This window comes from Dama dama, chromosome 15, assembly GCF_033118175.1.
Source record: "Dama dama isolate Ldn47 chromosome 15, ASM3311817v1, whole genome shotgun sequence".
In the NCBI taxonomy this organism is placed as follows: domain Eukaryota; kingdom Metazoa; phylum Chordata; class Mammalia; order Artiodactyla; family Cervidae; genus Dama; species Dama dama.
The window spans coordinates 81302879-81321450 of NC_083695.1; positions in this window are offsets into that span (position 1 = coordinate 81302879).

Sequence of the window (18572 nt, forward strand, 5' to 3'; positions counted from 1 at the left end):
CCATACTCTTCATAATGCTTGTTAAATAGAATCAAAAGCAACGAAGGACTGCTTTACCAGCTTGCCTCTTCAGGACCAACACCTGTAGAGAAGTGGTAGAAGCATTTATTGAACACTCAGTACTTGTCAGATACCATGCCAAGTGTCTCACATGGATTATGTGAAGTGTTTAGTTGTTCAGTTGTGTCCAACTCTTTGTGACCCCATAGACTGTAGCCTGCCAGGCTCCTCTGTCCATGGAATTCTCCAGGCAAGAATACTGGCATGAGTAGCCATTTCCTTCTCCAGGGGATCTTCCTGACCCAGGGATCAAACCTGGATCTCCTGCACTACAGGCAGGTTCTTTACTGTCTGAATCACCAGGGAAACCCTACATGGATTATAGACCTCATTTAATCATTCCAAAAACCCTATCCAATAGAAATGATGATTATCCTTCTTTCACAAATGAGGAGATGCAGGCACATGCAGGTAAATAACTTGTCCACGATCATATCAGTAGGGGGCAGAATGATGATTCTGAACTAAATCTATTTGGCTCAGAATTTCTTAAACCTGTGTTCTTTATACTCTATCACCACACACTTCATACTCTATTGTTATTGCTAGCTTTCTTGCCTGATTTTCCTATGAATTATAACTTCCTCAGGGGGAGGAATCTTGTCTTAATATGTGGTAGAGGCTCACTAGAAACCTATTAAAGAATGGAAAGATAAATTGCCTGTCTCATGTAGGAAGGGAGAGAGAGAAGTAACTAGGGGAGAAGAAACTTTGGGGCAGAGCTTGTCCTGTTACTAAACTTGGCAAGATTCAGTCTTGCAAGGGGCTTGGCTAGAAAACCCTGGCTCATCTCTCTGAACCACATTCCCAATGTCATTGATCCCTTTCCTCTGGGGAGTTTTCAATCATGTGTTCACTGTGTGGGTGATAGTTGATAATAAATATTCTCGTGCCCTGGTCTCTTTGGCCAGGGTTCCTTGGCTTCCAGCCTGCACCCTGCTTGCTTTAAACAGATAGTACATGGCCTTCCTTTCTGCTGGCAAATGCTGAAATTTGGCCTCTCTTAGCCACCAAGTCTCCAAATCAAAAGAAAAAGATGGGATTCCCTGCTTAGGCCTGCCTACCCTGTACCCCTGACCAGTTGTCCATGGGGGCTGTAGAATATGGGTGGTGACATAGTTTTAAGGATGAGTGAGCAGTAGGTACAGGCTTCCCAGGTGGTAAAGAACCTGCTTGCCAATGCAGGAGATGTAAGAGACGTGGGTTTGATCCCTGGGTCAAGAAGATTCACTGGAGGAAGGCATGGCAACTCACTGCAGTATTCTTGCCTGGAGAATCAAACGGACAGAGGAGCCTGGCGGGCTACAGTCCACAGGGCCACAAAGAGGTGGACAAGACTGAAGTATGCAGGCACACAAGGAGTAGCTACAATCCCTGAAATTACATTGTTGGAAATTATTGCTTTGGTTTAAGAGTCTCCTCTCTCTCCCCTCCTACCTCCTTACATCCCTAATACAGATAGTGAGGTCGTGATAAGTTTTAAATGTTTTAATTCATATATGTGCCTAGCACAGTACCTCCACTCAATAAATAGTAATTACTGTTGTTGGTGCAGTTGTTATTATAACCAATGTGTGTGAGTGTTAGTCGCTCAGTGGTATCTGAGTCTTTGCAACACCATGGACTATAGCTCACCAGGTTCCTCTCCACGGAATTCTTCAGGAAAGCACACTGGAGTGGGTAGACATTCCCTTCACCAACAGATCTTCCTGACCCAGGGATCAAACCTGGGTCTCTTGCATTGCAGGTAGATTCCTTACTGTGTGAACCACCCAGGAAGCCCACTATTTTCAATTGCCCAGTAGTGTCATAACCTGGGAAAAGCAGCACATTAAGCCAGGATTATCCATGAGCTACCTAGCGGGGATGAATTTACTAGCCTTTTCATGCCATGGTTGGTTCATTAAGATGAACCAATGGATGGTTCATCAAGATGAGAAACAGACAGAAAAGACTTACTATAAATCTGGAGTCTGGAAATGAGGAATGTTGGGTATTTCAGGTGCAGTGTGAGGAGACAGGAGAGACGCAGGCAGGGGGAGTGAGAACCCTTTGACTAATTCAGGCTAGTTCAAGTCAAAGAAAGCTTATCAGAAGGGTCGCTGCGGGGAAGCAGGTATCTCCTCTCACTTCCAATTCTCTTGAATTCCACAAGGCTTTATATTCTCTCTTTCTGTAAACAGGCTTTTATCCATGATGGTGATGACAACCAACAATATATCTTTCCAGATCTGTGACCAAAAGCACAAGACTGTTTTCCTCCTGGCTTCAAATTTTCAAGAGAATCCCAGGCCAGAACTTACATTGACTCAGCCTGTACATGTCCCATCCTGGCTTCTGAAAGGGAGAATTCAACCAGCATTGGTAGTTCCACAAGACTCACAAGAACAGAGCAAAGTAGGAGCTAGTTAAACAGAAAACAGCAAACCTCCCCAGAGTTTATAGTATGTGGGTCTAGGAGAGCAGATATCCAGAGCCGATGTGGCCTACACATCTTCTTTTAGGCAGATGAAAATCCACATTCTTCCAGCTAAAAATATTTCCATATTCTTTGTGAGTAGTTTCCATGGAGAGGCAAGCTTCGTGGGAGAGAAGGGAGAAGGCAACTCAAGCTGTTTCTCTTTGGGAGCACCTACCTCCTCCTGCCAGTCTAGTCCTGTCCTTCCCCCAGTCCACATGTCATTCCTTACCCTTGTGGCTTCTGAACTTTTTCTCTTCTCTTTGCCTACTGCTTATGTTCCCTTCTCTAAAAGTGACTCTATCGAGAGGGAGATTAGTCAAGTGGGCTGGTTTGAGGATCCTCATAATCATAAACCTGGAAAAGAAAATGTCAGACACTTTAATAGTTCAAGATATAAAACATGGAGGACAAAGCAAACTGCAGGCTTTCTCATTGCCCACAGACTAATGGACCCGGCAAGGAAAGAACATGCTGAAGGCTAGTACTTTACAGCAACTGCCGTTGTTGTTCAGTCGTTAGTTTGTGTCCAACTCTTTGTGACAACATGGACTGTCCAGGCTCCTCTGTCCTTCACTCTCTCTCACAATTTGCTGAAATTCATGTCTATTGAGTCGGTGGTGCTATCCAACCATCTCACCCTCCGTCACCCTCTTCTCCTGCCCTCGATCTTTCCCAGCATCAGGGTCTTTTCCAGTGAATTGAGTCTTCACATCAGGTGGTCAAAGTATTGGAGCTTCAGCTTCAGCATCAATCCTTCCAAAGGAAATCAGGGTTGATTTCCTTTAGAATTGACTGGTTCTATCTCCTTGCAATCAAAAGGACCCTTGAGAGTCTTCTCTAGCATCACAATTCAAAAGCATCAGTTCTTTGGTGCTCAGCCTCCTTTATGTCCAACTCTCACATCTGTGCTTGACTACTGGAAAAACCATAGCTTTGACTATATGGACCTTTGTTGGCAAAGTGCTGTCTGCTTTAGAATACACTGTCTAGGTTTGTCATAGCTTTCCTTCCAAGGAGCCAGCATCTTTTAATTTTGTGACTGCAGTCACCATCCACAGTGATTTTGGAGCCCAAGAAAACAAAATCTGCCACTGTTTCCATTTTTCCCCTTATATTTGCCATGAAGTGATGGGATTGGATGCCATGATCTTAGTTTTTTTTAGTGTTGAGTTTTAAGCCAGTTTTCCACTCTCCCCATTCCACCCTCATCAAGAGGTTGTTTATATTTCCCTCGGCAATCTTGACTCCAGCTTGTGATTCATCCAGCCCAGGATTTCACATGATGTACTCTGTGTATAAGTTAAATAAGGAGGGTGACAATGCCAGTTGTAGCAATGTCTGATTTTATCTGGGAAGACCACGGTAATGGGGGAAAGAAAGAAACAACATCATCTTTTTTTTGGCTGCATTGCATGTGGGATCAAACCTGCACCACTGCATTGGAAATTCAGAGTCTTAACCACTGGACCGCCAAGGAAGTCCCTGACATCAAGTCTCCAGAACAGTGTTTATAGATATAGAGCAGAGGTTAAATAATGAGAGAAAAACAAATGAAGCACAGTTTTACTGGCTGTTTGATTGGGCCCAGCATGGGCTGTGTCTGTGATGGTGCTGTTGACCTGAAGATATTGGACACTGTCCTTTCCTGGCAAGGGCCTGGTTGAGAGAGAAACAATCACACTTGTGTAGTCCACAAAGCATTTTCCTAGTTTAATCCTCTCAACCAGTTTGAGGAGCAGTAATCATATTCCCATTTCACAGAGGGAGAAACTTCGACTAGAGCCCTTGGCTGGTGAGTTTGGAAAGCAGAGCATTAGCTAGCTCTTAACTCTAAGTTTGGCACCTGCCAAACTTCTAAAATGGATGTTCCTGTTCTTGACTTCCAGAGTGTGTGATTGAGTGACTGATTGGGAAGGACCTGGACACTTGAGTTTTGTCCTGCATCCTAGGTGATTTTAAACCACCAAATATACTTGTGAAACACTGTCCTAGGCCCTAGCTGAGGTGGATGTGTAAGAAACTGAAGCACACAAATGATGTGACAAAGTTATTTAACCTTTTTGAGCCTTAGTTTCTTTAACTGAAACGCGGATAATAATGATGAAAATAGCTAGGCATGATGCTGAGCAATTTACATACATCACTTCAGTTAATCCTTCCTATAAACCTAGGAAGTTGTGCTAGTCTTGTCCCCATGTTATAGGACTCAAAGCCAGGTCATTTGTATTCACTCCTTCTTTCCAGAATTGTCAGGTAAATTAGAGGTAATACAGTGGAAGTATCCAACACATAATTCTGAAGAATGAATGGCAGCAGCTCTTAAAACTAACTACTAAGGCCAACCATTTGGACAATGTAGCCACCACTGAGACGCAGAGGCTGAACCAGATAATCTCTAAGGTCCCTTCCAGCCCTATGAAGCTGTTATTTCAGCATATCCGGTAGTTTCTATTTAGAGAGATTCCTAGACAGAATGTGGCAGCAACTTAGCTCAACTATATGAGTGACCTAATTCTTCTTTAAACAGAATTTGTGTAGTTTTAAGAGTGAGCCTATAGACGAAAACTAGACAGGTACATTGCTGCCCTGCAGACATAGAGACCAGACTTGTGGATGCAGTAGGGGAAGGAGAGGGTGGGAGGAGTTGAGAGAGTAGCATTCAAGCATATGCATTACCATATGTAAAACAGAGAGCCAGTGGGAATCTGCTCTAAGGCACCAAACCCAGTGCTCTGTGACAATCTAGAGGGGTGGGTTGGGGTGGGTGGTGGGAGGGAGGTTCAAGAGGGACGGGACATATATATATATCTATGGCTGATTCATAGGGCAGAAACCAACACAATATTGTAAAGCAATTATCTTCCAATTAAAAATACATTTAAAAATCTAGACAGGTATAGAGAAAAATGAGAAATATTGTGCTTTGGTAGTACAGTAGGGAAGTAGGGATAGTAATTTTTTTAAAAATTTGAACAGCTTGTTTCTACATATGTTAATCTGGTTTCTAGAAGAAATAAAAATTCTGCAGAAAAGTAGAATATCCAATTTCTCTCGTGCTGTCTATTTGCAGTATATTTCTTAAAAGTATTTTTATTATAGTCAGCAAATGAAAATCCTCTATAGAAAGAAAACAGTAAAAGAAAGGTATCAGAGTTAAAAGACTTCACAGCCGACGGAGCTAAACCTTCTCTGTATGCTCATCAGCCTTGGCTTATCTCAAAATACTAGAAGCAAACTGTGGTTCAACCTGCATCCCTTCCACAGTGTCAAGTCGTTGCAGTAGAAAGTTCTCAGAACTATCTGTACCATCATTGTAACATTCACTCAGTTCTTGGGCATTAAATTTAATCTTCTGTTCCTGCTCCATGTCATTAAACAGTGCTTTTAACTTCATTGAAAAGTCAACTATTGAGACCTAATGCTGTACTTTTTATGTTGGGCATCAAGCACAAACATTTACGGTTCTGAACCTGGGTTTCCTTGTGTTTAGAGGAGACTGCAGGGGAACAAGAGTGGAAGTGGGAAAACCAGCTAGCAGCTATTCTAACAATCCAGGTGAGAGGTGATGGTTGTTTAGGTTGGATGATAGGAGTAACGGAGGTAGGAGTTGAATGATGGACATGGCTAGCTAGCTGATTCACTCTTACACCCCTTATGTCTAGGGTATGTGGCATATAGTACTTGGCACATAGTAGGGACTCAATAAATATTTACTGAGTGAATTAATAAATGAGAAATGAATTTCAGTAAGGTGACTTCTCCAAGGCTCTGTTTCCTCACCCTTAAAATGGATGTTAGGGGATGGAGATAATAATATCCACCTTTGAGGGTTATCATGAGGACTAACTGAGCTAATTCCCTTAAAGAGCTTATCACGTTTCTGAAACATAAGCGTGCTAAGATGTCTTTATGAAACACATAAATATAAAACATTTGGGGAAGGGTTTACTTTTGGAGAAATGGAGGAGGGTATTATTATTCTAAAAATAAAGCAAGGAAAAAGGTATTGGAATTTTAAGTCATTTTTAACGTCTTTTTTGTGCCTTTCATTACTTTTTGAAATTTTTCTAAAATGAATGTTGTGGAGTAGAGACAAAAATGAAATGATAAGGTCACTCAAAATTTCAGGTTTTTAGAACTTCATAAATACAAGGCTATTTTTCTGCTTCTTCCACTTGGCCCATTTCTCTGACTCTTTGAATGTGAATATCAATGCTTATCACCTCTCCCTCCTGTCTCTCTTTTCATTTGAGTAAAGTGAGCTATTGAAGCTATTACAAAACAAGAACAATAACCTAGTTCATCCTCAAGGCTTTGAGCCTCTCATTTCCTTTGAAAGAACAAGCACATCCATTTAGTAGCTAAAAGTCCCTTGAGCCGAAACTATTCATCATTGTAACTATACTCCATCTGTCTGAAATTTAAGTTATCACTAAAGAAATGAGGCTCCTTTTTGGAATTTATAAATCAAATATCCCAAGAATGATTCTGGTGCTTTTTAAATGGGGGCACAAAAAGATAACAGCAAGATGCTTGGTTGGAAGGAAAGGAAAAGGCAGAGGTCACCAGGAGACTTGGTTATTAAGTTTAATCTTAGGGCCATATCAAGAAATAATTATGGGGACTTCCTTGGTGGTCCAGTGATTAAGAATCCACCTTCCAATGCAGGGAACACAGTTCCATCCCTAATTGGGGAACTAAGATCCCGCCAGAGAGATGCCCCTGTGCCACAACTAAGACTCAACACAGTCAAATAAATAAATTAGTAATTTTTTTTAAAAGAAATAATTATACAGAACAAGCTCTGAGATATAAGCAATGCAAACAGCATAGCTATGCAAACAGCATAACTCTTCCTGGGCAAAAAGTCCTCCCTGCGTCTTCTTTTACTCTCCTGGACTTGAGCACTTTTTTTCTGTCTGCCTTACTGGTGTTAGTGTGCTTCTTCCTAAGGTTTGTCCCTTGCGCACATTCAGCTTCCCTGCTAAGATCCAGCAGTCAGTGGCTCTCAACTCTGATTGTACAGAGGAAACTCCTGGGAAAATTTTTTTAAATGAGTGCCCGGGCCCTATCCAAGCCTGTTTAATTTAGAATCTCTTCCTGCAGATCCTGGGTATCCCTTCTCCTCCCTCCCTCTTCCACCCCTTGCCACTTTTTAGGTGATACTGAGGCTGAAACTCCAATACTTTGGCTACCTCATGCAAAGAGTTGACTCATTGGAAAAGACCCTGATGCTGGGAGGGACTGGGGGCAGGAGGAAAAGGGGACAGAGGATGAGATGGCTGGATGGCATCACGGACTCGATGGGCATGAGTTTGAGTAAACTCCGGGAGTTGGTGATGGACAGGGAGGCCTGGCATGCTGCGATTCATGGGGTCGCAAAGAGTCGGACATGACTGAGTGACTGAACTGAACTGAACTGAATGTGTAGCCAAAGTTGAGAACCACACCAACAATTAAAGCTTAAGAGGTGACCCTTTCCAGGGAGAATTTGCTTTTCTTGGGGATTTGGGAGACCAGAAAGCTGTTAACACTCGAAAGAATATAAAAACAATATGAACAATAGCAGTGATAATAGTAATAATATTATTAATATAAATACTTGATATTCACTGAGCTTTAAATGTGTTAGCCACTTTAATTTTCAACAACTCTGTGAGATAGTTACTATTATTGTTAATGTGCCCATTTTAATATGACTCAGCCATAAAAGGAAATGAAATTGGGGTCATCTGTAGTGATACGGATGGACCTAGAGTCTGTCGTATAGAGTGAAGTGAGTCAGAAAGAGAAAAACACATACTGTATATTAACATATATATATGGAATCTAGAAAAAATGGTTCCGATGAACCTATTTGCAGGGAAGAACAGAGATGCAGATGTAGAGAACGAACAAATGGACACAGCAAGGGGAAGGGGAGGGTGAGATGAATTGGGAGGGTAGGATGAACATATATACACACCACTGTGTGTAAAATAGATAGCTAATAGGAAGCTGCTGTGTGGCACGGGGAGCTCATCTTTGTGCTCTGTGGTGACCTAGACGGGTACAGGGGAGTGGAGAGAGTTTTCGGAGGGAAGGGATATATGTATACATATGGCCAGTTCACGCTGTTGTACGGTAGAAACAAACACAACAATATAAAGCAATTATACTCCAATAAAAAATAAATAAATAAAATAAAATTTTAGAAATATACCCATTTTACAGATGAGGAATCAACAACACCCAGAATTTAAATAACTTGCCAAGTAAGTGAGTACTCAAGCTGGGATCCAAACACTGTCTAGCATCAGTGCTTATACTTTACTATGGAGTATGGTCATCTTATTAGACACACCTCTGGCATTTTATCTCCTCCTTTTTAGGCCTATCCATTCATACTCCAGTGCGCTACACTTTAAAAGCAGAATGTGGCTAATATTAATATATGCAACTTCTCTGCTATAATGTAATCTAACCAAGAGACTCCATCCCCTGTTTTTAAAGCAATGTCAATTATTGACCAGAATTCTGAGATTCTTTTTGGACTCTAATTCATGAGATAAACTCACAGCATAAGTTAGAATCATGTATTTTCTATAAATTGCTCATCAATCAGTATATAATGTAAGATAAAGCAGTAAGCATTTTTCTACAAAGAATGGTCTTTCTGTTTCTGGCAAATTATTCTTGGCAATGTAATTAGCCAGTTGGGTTATTGAAACAGATGGGAAATGTTTCTTCCAAATTTTTAGAACTGAAATGATTCTTATTCTGTTTTGTGATAAATGTCAATTAAAATAGTTTCCCTTCACAGGAAAAATTAAGAAAAAAAATAATTTAGGAAGGTATCAACGCTGACTGCCAGGGGAAATTTGTTTCTGCAGTAGAACAAGCAAAACAAATCAAATCCTTAAGCTTAGGAACAGACTGTATTCTGAAGTCAAGTTTACATCTGAAGATTTTTATAAAATTTACTGGAACAGTTCTGGGTACCTCTATTTTTAGCAAAACAAAAGATTCTTATTTTTTGTTGAATTTGATCTAAAATGTTACTTTTAGCTGAGTCCTGACACATTCTACCATGACTGGAAAATGTTCTCTGTGTTGACAAAGAAGCAAAGGTCTTAAATATCAAAGGCAAAATGGATCATCAATCAGCTGGACACTCTTAAACATTCTTTGTAAACTGTGTCTAAGGCCTTTCACCATGGGTCTGATCAACAAGCAAAGAGCTGACAGCAAGTAGTAAAATTAAAGAATTCTTTGTGAGCGCACTGTGTTTATTAATGCTTTTCAAATACACTATCTTAAGTTGCATTTAAAAAATGCTACTTATACTGGAAATTTTTGCCTAAGATGTTTTTAACTATGGCATCTGATGATAGAAATCTAAGTAGAATTTATGTAAAAGGACCCTGGAACAACTGAATACTCATCTGTGCAAAATTCTAAGTTTAAATAATTGAAATGTTCTTTCTAATTGCAAGATAACTTTTGGTCATATAGGGGTTTCCACATGCTAAATTTTTAGTTTTTAAAATTAATAAATCTGACTTAAAACTCCATTATTTCACAAGTAAACACTTTTTTCTTTTTTTATAAAAAAGACAAGGAAACATCTTCATCCAGCTCCCTAAATCTTAGATGAAAAATATTGACATTTTGACCAACATGGAAAACATTCAAATTTTTTCATAAAAAGAAAAACTTGGATTCATTATCTTTTTCTTATTTAAATTTATTTTTATTGAAGTATAGCTGATTTACAATGTCATCTTAATTTCTGCTGTACAGGAAAATATTCTTTTCCACTATGGTTTATCACAGGATATTGAATATAGTTCCCTGTGCTACACAGTAGGACTTTGTTTAGCTACCCTGTATATACTAGTTTGCAGCCACTAATCCCAAATTCCCAATCCATCTCTCCACAATCTCCGTTTCCCCTTGGCAACCACAAGACTGTTCTCTATGTCTGCAAGTCTGTTTCTGTTACGCAGATAAATTCACTTGTGTCATATTTTGGATTTCATGTATGACTGCTATCATGTGGCAGTTGGGGCATTTGTCTTTCTCTTTTTGACTTATTTCACTTAGTAGACTAATCTCTTAAATTTATCCATGCTGCTGCAAATGGCGTAATTTTATTATTTTTTATGACTGAGCAGTGTTCCGTATATAAATGTACTATTTCTTCTTCTAAATGTTCTTCTGTCAATGAACATTTAGGTTGCTTGTGTGTCCTGGCTATTGTAAATAGTGCTGCAGTGAACATTGGAGTGCATGTATCTTTTCAAATGAACATTTTCTCCGGTTATATGCCCAGGAGTGGGATTGCAGGATCATATCTTCATTATTTCTTATTCTCAGCATATAGCAGATTTTTATTCGCCTTTTTAGGAAGGACATATTAAACTAGTTTGCTTTCTGGTAGCCCACTGAGGATAAAAATGTAGACTTGATGAATTTACAAAACAATAGAAAATTGAACCAGTTCTGAAAATGGCCCAGGTAGCTCTGCAGCAATGCTGGGCACCCTAGCGGGGATCTTGATGTATTCTGCTTGCACAGACTGAAGACAGTTCAGTGTTTGGTGAGACAACCTCAGAAGGTGGCGTGATACCTGTGCTGGGAGTTGCAGCCTGAAAGCAAGAACAGTAAGGGTTTGCCCTCCCTCTGCTCACTGTCCATGCCCACACCATCATGGCACATGGTGGGAACCTTTTCCTAAAAGAAGCGTGCCTCAGAGTCTTCCTTACACCCTCCTCCCCCAATTATTGCACCTATTTTTCTAGATTTGATCACGTTCCAGATGGCACTGGTGGTAAAGAACCCACCTGCCAATGCAGGAGACATGAGAGACGCGAGTTTGATCCCTGGGTCCGGAAGATTCCCTGGAAGAAGACACAGCAACCCACTCCAGTATTCTTGCCTGGACCAACTTAGCACATATGCACATGGGTGTAAGTAACTAGAAGTATTTATCAGACAAGCTGGCAGCCTGTCTCTATTCACCTCCCTTTTTTTCCTATAATTTTTTCACTTGTGTCCATCACTCTGCTCCCTCCCTCTTGTTTCTGGTGTGTGACCCTGGAGGTAGTTGGAAATGGGGTTGCTCTAATAATGAAGGACTAAAGGAATAGTAAGTTTTCCATTTATGAGCAAGCTTTCTCTTTGATGTGTAGGTCAATGTCTAGGTAATAGGAATTACTGAAATGTTAAAGGAAAAGAATGAATAGATATTAAATGCCTATTGATAGGGGTTACTACTGGTTTGATGACATTATGGCCTGGGATCCAGGAATGCTAAAATCCTACCTTAACCGACATCCACCCCTCCCCTTGAAGTCCCTAAAGTGGGATGGATATATGTATAAGGACTAATGGAAAGTCTAGAAAATCAAAGTGCCACTTTATTATTATCTGGGTCTGCTCCCAAAATTCTATGTCAACTTGCTGTTAAAATGGATTGGATTTAGGGATTTAGAGAAAAGACCCAAGGGGCTAGTATGGGAGGTAGAGAAGGAAATCTCTCTTTCCCTCTAAGCCCAGATCTAAATCTTACAGCCACTCCATTGAGATAAAGAATGACAAGAGACTCCAAGCACACTTGGTCAGAGAGGAGAGGGAGATGATGACCTCAAGCGGGCTGTCCTCTTGCTGCTCTCGCTACTTGATCAGATGAAGCAGCGGGGAAAAAAAAAACCTGTCACCTCCATGCATGCAGTGTTTTACACTGCAGTGATGTTTTACACACAGTGATCTTGAACACTGGTATAAATAATCCATCAGTGTCCTGGAACCTGATCCATCAGATTACAATTCCTGATTTTTTAAAGGGTGTTGGAAAGTTTGTCAAGTCCCCAGAAGTCTACACTTACCGTATTGATATTTTAAGCATACTATTTTCCATAATCTTCGGAAAACTTCTCTATTTTTCACTCTTGAGTGACCTCATCCAGTGCTATCTTTTAAAAAATTTTAAATGTAAATGCTAATCTATATATCCTACTCTGTATTGTGTAATGGATATATGCTGTATTTATATACTTCTCAATTGTATACAATTCTCAAACATATACTTTCATTCCTGATCGTTCTCCTAAGATCAGCCTCAAATATCCAGCTTCCTATTCAAAATCTTCACTTGGATCTGTGATAGGCATCTGAAACTTGACATGTCCAGAAGTGAAGTTCTAATCTTCCCTCCTAAACCTGCCTTTCCCACAGTTTTCCTCATCCCAGTAAATAGAAATTCCATCCTCCCAGGATTACTAAAAAACCTGGACGTTATTGCTGACTACTTTCTTTCTCAAACCCCACATTCAATCAACTAGAATATTCTGAAGCCTTTAATTTCAAAACATAGCCAGAATGTGACCTCTTTTCTCCACCTCTGCAGTTATAATTTTGGTCCATTTTCTCTTAACTGGATTATTGTAATAGCCTCCTTAATTTATCTTCATTCTTCTATCCTTGTGCCTACTACAGACTAATCTTAATGAAACAGGTAGAAGGACTGCCTAAAAAGCTTTAAAATCCTAAACCAGATCATGTTATAGGTTTATTAAAACCTCTATGTCGCTTCTCATGAATGTCAAAGTCCCTGCATTTGGTCTGTAAGACCCTGTGTCATCTGCCCATACCCTCCACCCTTCTGATCTCATCCCCTCAATTCAGTCTATCCCTCAATTCAATCTGATCCAGGGACTCTGGCCTTCTCTCCAAACATGCCACCAACATTCCTGCCTCAGAGTCTTGGCACTTGTTGTGTATTTTTTTTCCACCTGGGACCCTCTTCTAACTCTCTGCTTCTGTCACCCCTGTTCAAAAGTCAGTGGGCACATCCAAGACGACTCTTTTTAAAATCACGATTCCCTCATGCACTCTCCGTTGGCCTTTCCTGACTTCCTTTTCTCATTAGCACTCTGTATATCTTTCTTCTTTGTCACCTCATCTCATTACAGCAGAGAAGTAACAGCAGAAAAAACTGATGTTTGGATTCATTAACTTGGTCAGTTTATGTATCTAGGGGAACCCAGTCTTCTAACCCCAAATCTCTCGAATACACCATGCTATTGGCTATAAGGATTTGCTATTATTGAGCAAAACATACTATACAAGGCTTAAATATTAACATATGTAGTAAATCTACAAAGCAAACCAGCAAAGAGTCCATTTCTAGGAAAGTGTACTTTCTGCTTCCCATTGCTCACTTTTCTCCTTTTTTTTCTTTACTGAGTTATAATATACATACAGTTTAGTGCTCAAATATTAAATATATATAGCTCAATGAATTTTTATATTTGTATGCTTCCTTGTAACCCCTGCTCAGACCAAGTTATAGAACATTTTCAGCACTTTCCCCTACCTTGAGGTTGCCATGATTTTGATATCTATACACATATCAGTTTTGCCCATTCTTTAACTTTATTTAAAAGGAATAATATATGAAAAAGTTGGCTGTGCCTGGCTTCTTTTGCTCAATATTGTATCTGTGAGAGTCAGCCATGGTATTGCTTATATCTGTAGTTCCTTTTTTTATTGCTTTATAATGTTCTGTGACATGAGTATACCATGATTAATAAATATATATGTGTATATGTATATGTATGTATGTATGTAGGTAGGTATTTAAACTACTCTTGTACCAACTTATACTCTAATCAACAAGGTATGAAAATTCTGGTTGTTCAGCATCCTTGGAAATGTTTGATGTCATTGATCTTTTTAATTTTGGCTATTTTGATCACTTCATTGTGGTATTTTATTGTGGTTTCAGTTAGCATTTCCCTCATCACTATTGATGTTAGGCACCTTTTCATGTCCTTACTGGCCATTTGGATGTTTTCATTTATGAAATACCTATTCAAGCCCATTTTCAATTGGATTGTTTATGTCTCCAATGTTCACTTCCAAGTTTAATATATTCATTAATGACCTTGAGAGAATAAATATTATAGTATAGATTACAGAGTCATTCACTTATTCATTTAGCTTAACAGATGTTTATCAAGTACCAACTATTTCTTTCCACTGGACCAAGGCAGTCTCTGCCTCCGATAGGCTCATTGTCTAGGAAAGGAGACTGTGTAACATGCAATGATGTAGATGTCATCAGAGAGGTATGTAGAAGACATCATGGGATTTCAGGGTGGGAGTACAAGGCAAGGACAGGTGACATAAACTGGAGAAAATGCTTGTAATGGAAGATGTGAAAGTGAAAGTCGCTCAGTTGTGTCCGACCCTTTGCGACTCCATGGACTATACAGTCCGTGGAATTCTCCAGGCCAGAATACTGGAGTGGGTAGCCTTTCCCTTCTCCAGGGGATCTTCCCAAGCCAGGGATCGAACCCAGGTCTCCCACATTGCACGTGGATTCTTTACCAGCTGAGCCAACAGGGAAGCCCAAGAATACTGGAGTGGGTAGCCTATGCCTTCTCCAGCGGATCTGCCTGACCCAGGAATCGAACCAGGGTCTCCTGCATTGCAGGCGATGAACTGAGTTATCAGGGAAGCCCAATGGAAGATGATCTGAGCTAACATATGGATGAGAATCATGCTTATGGTTAGGCTTTCAGAGTTTCTAGGATGAGATTCACTCAAGCCAGCTCAAGTAATGGAGTTATTGGATAAATACCAGTACAAGTTTGACTCTCATGAAAATCTATGACAGGAAGTCATGGAGATAGGAATTCAGTAGTCATTTCAAGGCAGCTCTAGAATCCTCAGCCACAGGAGTTCATGGCTCATCACTCTACTGCTGGCAATATGATTCAACAACTGTCCATGGGTTTGTTTCTTTGTCTAATTACTAGAGAGAAAATCTCCTACTTTATCATTTCTCTATGTCAGAGTTGCTACTTATCTACAATTTTTTCTTCTTCATAACTCTGACCTTTTCGTAATTTGAGTTATATCTTTTTGGCTCCTCCTCTACCCAACGGTTTCTCTTTTTCTGCACAAATTTTCAACTTTAGTTGCTGGTCTTAATTGCTTAATCCTTTTTATATTTCCTAATTCAAATGCCCAAATGTGAGAATTTGATTGCCCTAGTTCACCTCTGTTTGATTAGCACTGGTGAGCCTAAGGATTGGCTGCCCCTAGGTTGGCGCATGTGTCTGTGCTAATTACCAGTAGTTAGTGTTACTCACTCAGTTGTGTCCAGCTCTTCGATACCCTATGGACTGTAGCCCACCAGGCTCCTCTGTCCGAAATTCTCCAGGCAAGAATACTGAAGTGGGCTGCCATTCCCTTCTGCAGGGGATCTTCCCGACCCAGGGATTAAACCTGGGCCTCCCGCGTTGCAGGCAAATTCTTTACATCTGAGCCATCTGAGACGTGCCTTTAGTAGTTAAGCAGAGCTGCTCCTCTGGTGGCAGAGACAGTAAAGAATCTGCCTGCAGTGCAGGAAACCCAGGTTCAGTCCCTCGGTCAGGAAGATCCCCTGGAGAAGGAAATGGCAACCCATTCCGGTATGCTTGCCTGGAGCATTCTGTGGACAGAGGAGCCTGGTGGGCTACAGTCCATGGGGTCGCAAAGAATAGGACACGACTGAGCGACTAGCTCATTCAGTCATTCAATCATGTGTGCAAAACAGGGCTGCTTAAGTAGGCTTTAGCAGTGGAGGAGAACATACGAAGGATGCACGTGCTAAGTTGCTTCAGTCACGTCCAACTCCGCACGATGCTGTGGGCCATAGCCTGTCAGGCTCCTCTGTCCATGGCATTTCTCAGGCAGGAATATTGAAGTGGGTTGCCATGACCTCCTCCAGGGGACCTTCCCAACGCAGCGATTGAACCCAATGTCTCCTGCGTTGGCAGGCAGATTCTTTACCATTAAGGCCACCTGGGAAAGGATGCATGCATGCTAAGTCGCTTCTTTTTTTCAAAAGAAGTCGAGGGCTTTGTCTCTAATTATAATTATCTAGTGCAGATGGGAAAGAAATAGTGGATTACTCAAAACCCACAATTGTGGAAATCTAGAAGTACCTACACATTTTACTTAACTAAATAGAGGATCACACCAAAGATAGAGATTTATCTTGAGATTCTTTGATTCTAATGAGTCTCAGAAAGAAATAATTTCAATAATATCCCCATGGGTATTGAATTTTTTCTAAACCATATTGGAAAAGCATGTAGACACCATCAAGAACTGTTCAAAGAGCACATCTTAAAGAGTAGTGGTAGCCAAATAAGTAATAAGAAACTATTCTGGTTAAAAGGGTTATAGAAAATATTGTAGTAAATTTATGTTCATTTTTACAAAGGGCATGTCCTAATTTTGAATGGCTTCTTTCCGTTTTTCTTTATCTCAAAAATGACTGAGCCAGATCAGAAATAAATTAGACAAGTTCAAATAACATAATTACAGCTCATACAGGAAGATAGAACCTAGAGATGAATGGTGAGGAATTTCTAGTCGGGAGAAAAGAATGCAGAAATCTGATAAGAGCTATAAAATGATAAAGGTTAAAGAGAAGGATAATTGGACACTTTTATTTACGATTTCTAATAATTAAGGACTAAAAGGACACTTGGTAAAATGAAAAAGCAGAAAAATTTTAAACTAATAAAAGAGGCTGTTTTTTTAAACTTAACAATTAACTTTAGAAATTTAATCATGGGATAATTGCTGCAGATAGCTTAGGATGATTTAGCAAGATCAAGCTTTCATGTGAATGAGGATAGTGTTTGCAGCAACAGAGTTAGAATAAAAATAATGAGCACCAGCAAGTCCTGGGGCTTCAGGGCATACACTGATCAGAAGCCAGAGGAAATGTTTCCACTTGATGCAACACTGTTCACCCAGTGGGACTGTCCGGTACCTTCAAGCCTCCTGAGCATGTGCTTGGGTGCTGGCATCAGGTTTTTCAGTGGTTTCCTTGAGTTACTCCACACTCAAAGACATCACACCAACAGTACTGCTGCTTTGCTGTTTATTCCTACGTATTTTTGGTGTCTGGCTAGCTCAGAATGCCCAGATTTTCCCCCTTATTAATGAGGCTGATTTTTTTCTTTATTTTTGAGTGATCATTTCCAGTTTCATCCTTTCCAATCTTTCTCTAATAAGTATTTCATTTTGACTAGTCTGCATGTTTAAAAGAAGACCGGTTGAGCCAAGAATCTGTCGGCAGTGATGTTATTATTTATGCAGAGGAGACTTGGGGTAATCTTAGAGACTGACATTTCCTTAAGCATCCTCCTAGCCGTTAAAAATAATCAGGATTTTTGCCGATGATTCCTACCAGAATCGAGTCTAGGGAGGGTGCTTCCAAGTGAACACCCAACCTTTCATTCTAATTCTTCCCTTAAATTCATTCATTGTGTAGTCAGAGATGCCAAAATCCTAGTGCTAAGTCCAATTTCCATTTAGAAGTAGGGTAGCTGCCCACCATACAGCCTGTGTCAAATTTTTCATCCAGAGCCACAGCCTAAAATCCTGCCATTAGCATTTAATTCATTTCTGTTTGTTCTCTCGTTGGACTTTGTTAATTTTTAAAAAATTATTGGCCATGCCACACAGTGCAGGATCTTAGTTCCCTGACAAGGGATCAGATCCATGACCCCTGCAATGGAAGCATGGAGTCCTAACCACGGGACTGCTGGGGAATTCCTTGGACTTCTTTTAAAACACATAAACATTCTCTCCATGGACATATATATATATATATATATGTATTCCCACCCCACCTCCACTGAAACGCTGAGGTCTGCAGCGAAGAGAGAGTTTAGAAGAGAGAGGAGACAGGAGAACAATCCTCCAGCCCTCCCCACCCTCCCCACCAGCCCACGGATACCATGTTATACTAAGTTGCTAAAGAGTGTTACTATTTTCTTACATTCATTTTCTTAAGAACAGACTGGGAAGTAGCCCTGTGTGCCATGTGTCCTGAGTAGCAGGGAGGGGTGGTTGGGGAGATGATACATCTTTAGACTTTTCTTATAGTTATTATCAAAACTAGACTCAGGAATAGGTACAAAGTCATTCATACGAAGATGTTATTGGTTGGTACAAACTAAATAACCTTAACCTGTCAAAGGCATTTGCGTAGGTGCAA